A 3,837-nucleotide genomic window follows, 5' to 3' on the forward strand; every position below is an offset into this window, starting at 1 on the left:
CCTCGAGGGCGGCTAGTATCTTTTTCTAACCACCGATATGGAGATTGACCAATTAGCAGCAACGTCAATTTCCCTTACTTTCTGAACGAAGGCTTTTCTCGACGAATCCGATGATCTCGTATCCTTAGACACACCCCATTATAGTTTTCCTCTGTGGCATCATCGGGACGGGAAAGGCTTTCTCGCTCGCGATCTCATTGATGAAAGGAGTAACTCTTTACGATCTGTGAATATTACGCGTCCGACTTAGATTTTGTGAGTACGTTCATCTATCATCCCGTCGACCGCGGATTCGTTATTGAACCTAGGATCATTGTCATTAGTTCCTCGAGTACCTAACTACCGCGGTTACTTGTCCGGTTCTATAATAATCGTATTTGCACTAGTCAATGTCTTCTCTATTGCATAACGACGATGTGTAATCCAAACGAAGATTCGTTTCACGCCCCTAACCCTAATTCTAATGTAAACCCGACATATATATATATATATAGATTAAGTTTTTAATTATTATATTTAGATATATAAAAGTTTGTTTATATAAATTTAATTAATTAAAAAATTAATTTTTATTAAATTTATATATATATATATAAATAAATTATTTAACATTTATTTATTGATTTTTAATTAATATTATTAATTTAAAAATTAATTTTATTTTAAAAATTATATTTAAATATGTGTGTGTGTGTGTATTTTATATATATATTTAAATATGTGTGTATATTAATAAATTTGTATGTATTTATATAAATATATTAATATTATTAGTAAGTTTGTGTTTATATATATATAAATATAAATAAGTAAATTTGTGTGTGTATTTAAATATATTAAATATATATCTATAAATTTATGTGTATTTAAATTTTATAATATTTATATATATATATTTATAGATATATATATATAAATTAAATTTTTTTTATATTTAACTTATTTATAGGTTTTATTAAATAAATTATAAATTTATTAGATAAATTTAAAATTAAAAAAGAAAATGTAAATATAATTAATTTTGATTTAAATTAAATAAATTATTTATGTTTAATAATTATAATAATTTAATTATATAATTAAATTTTAATTTATAATTAGATAATTGTTTATTTAAAGTTAATAGAAAATTTTATTTCTATAATATGATTTCAAGTCATATACTTATTCAAGTTCATTAACTAATTTTTTTTTAATAATATATCTCAAATATTATTTATAAAAAATGATAAAATTAAATATATAAAATATACTGATGTAAATAATATATTTAAATTTGTATATGGATATTCAATTATTTGTTTTCCTAATCAAGTAAGTATAATAAAAATGTTAATAAATCATCAATAAAAAATTTTATTTATAAAATAAAATGTATTATTTTTTAAATTATTTAAATTAATTAATGGAATAAAATATAAAATAAGAATTGATATAAAAAGTATAATTACTCCTCCTAATTTATTTGGAATTGTTCGTAGAATTGAATATGCAAATAGAAAATATCATTCAGGTTTAATATGAATTGGTGTAATTATTGGATTTGCTATTTTAAAATTATCTGGATCACCTAAAATATAAGGTATTTGTAAATTAATAAATATAAATAAAATAAAAGTTAAAATAATTGTAATTAAATCTTTAATAGTAAAATATGGATGAAAATTAATTTTATAAATATTTAGTTTTGAATGAATTGGATTTGATGATCCTGTAATATGAAGAATAATTAGGTGAATAAATACTATTATTAAAATTACAAATGGTAAAATAAAATGGAATGAATAAAATCGATTTAATGTATCATTATTAATTGAGAATCCACCTCAAATTCATTCAACTATACTTTGTCCAATATATGGAATTGCTGAAATTAGATTAGTAATAACTATTGCTCCTCAAAAAGATATTTGACCTCATGGTAAAACATAACCGAGAAATGCTGTTGCTATTGATAAAAATAGAATTGATACTCCAATTGATCAGACTTGAATTAATTTAAATGAATAATAAAATATATTTCGTGCAATATGTAAGTATATAATAAAAAAATAAAATGATGCACCGTTTATATGAATTAAACGAATTAATCATCCTGAATTTATGTCTTTTATAATATTTGAGATTCTATAAAATGCAATATTAATATTTGGGCAATAATGTATTGATAAAAATAATCCTGAAATAATTTGAATTATTAGAAATATTCCTAGTATTGATCCAAAATTTCATAAATAATTAATATTAATTGGAGTTGGTAAATTAATAAATGATATTGGTAAGTTTAATATATGAATTTTATAGATAGGTGAGATTATTTTTTTCATTTTTTTGCTCGTAAATTTTTATTTTTAATATAACAAATTTTTGTTATAATAAATAATATTATGACTAAGAAAACAATGAATATTAAAAGAATATAATAATTAGGATTTAGATATAATTTTTTAATATTATAAATTTTATTATTTTTACTATAGTTAAAATTTAATATTTTAATATTTATATCATAATGATTAATTAAGAATAAAAAAGTTAATATTAAAATTAAATTTGTAAAAAATAAATTTAAATAATTGGTTTCTTTAAATGGTTTATTAATTAAACTAATAAAATAAGAAAATAAAATTAAAATTCCTCTAATAAAAATAATTAATAAGATATATAAGTTTAATGAAATCATTTGTTTATATGTTAAGATATTTATTGTTATAAAAATAATATAAAAAATTAAATATATTTGTTTTAAAGGTGATATAAAGGTATTTATATAGAAATAATTTAAAATTAAAATTAAATTGATATATAAATTTAAAAATAAAAAAAAAAATAAAATAATTAAAGTTTTCATTTATAATAAATTAATATATTAAAATTATCTATAGTTATATTAATATTTTTAAATTCTTAATTTACAAAATTAATGTTTTTATTAAACTATATAACTAAAAATATTAATTTAACAAAAAATAGTTTAAATTAAAATAATAATTTTGGGAATTATAGATATTTTTATAAAATTTTTTTGAAATTTAATATTATATTAAGAAATTTAATTTTTTTAAGTTGGTTAATATTAAATTTATTTTAGAATTTGTTATTTTGAATTTTATTTTAATAATTTTAGTTATTTTATTAAATAATAATATTTATTTTTTAAATTTTTTAATTGGTTTAGAATATTTAATTTCAATAATTTTATTTTATATGATTTTAATTGATTTTAATAGATGAATTTATTTAATTTATTTGATTTATTCTGTATGTGAGGGAGTTATAGGTTTATCATTATTAGTAAGAATAAATTATGAATATGGTCATCAAAAAATTAATATCATAAATTTAGTTTAAAAATGAATGAAATTACAATTGTGATTATTATTATTATTTTGTTTAAATTTATAAATTTTTATATTTTAAGAAATTTAATATTTTTATTGAGGTTGAATTTTTTAATAAATATAAATTGATTAAAGTGAATTAATATAGTAGGGGGTTTAGGGAATAATTATTATTCTAATTATTTAATTTTATTTAATATTAATATTTATAATTAAAATTAATATTTATAATAATAAATAATTATATAATAAATTTAATATATCTAAGAGAAGATTATATTATAATTAGAGTTATATTAATTAATTTATAAATAATATTAATTTTAAGAAAATTTATTTTTAATTTATTTTTTTATCATTTAAATATTAATTTAATTTATATTTCTAAATATTTTGTATTTAAAATAATTTTATTAGGATTAATATTTTCAATATTAATATTAAATATTAATTTTTTTAAAAAAAGTAAGATATTTATTAATAGATTTTTTATAAT

General features: G+C 16.0%; 1 pseudogene; it reads right to left on the reverse strand.

Annotated features, from left to right (window-relative positions):
- Positions 1 to 1,181: 1,181 nt before the first annotated feature.
- Positions 1,182 to 2,327, reverse strand: LOC117240868 (annotated as a pseudogene).
- Positions 2,328 to 3,837: the final 1,510 nt, after the last annotated feature.

Source organism: Bombus vosnesenskii, unplaced genomic scaffold (assembly GCF_011952255.1).
Source record: "Bombus vosnesenskii isolate JDL3184/JDL3185 unplaced genomic scaffold, Bvos_JDL3184-5_v1.1 scf7180000015031, whole genome shotgun sequence".
Lineage (NCBI taxonomy): Eukaryota > Metazoa > Arthropoda > Insecta > Hymenoptera > Apidae > Bombus > Bombus vosnesenskii.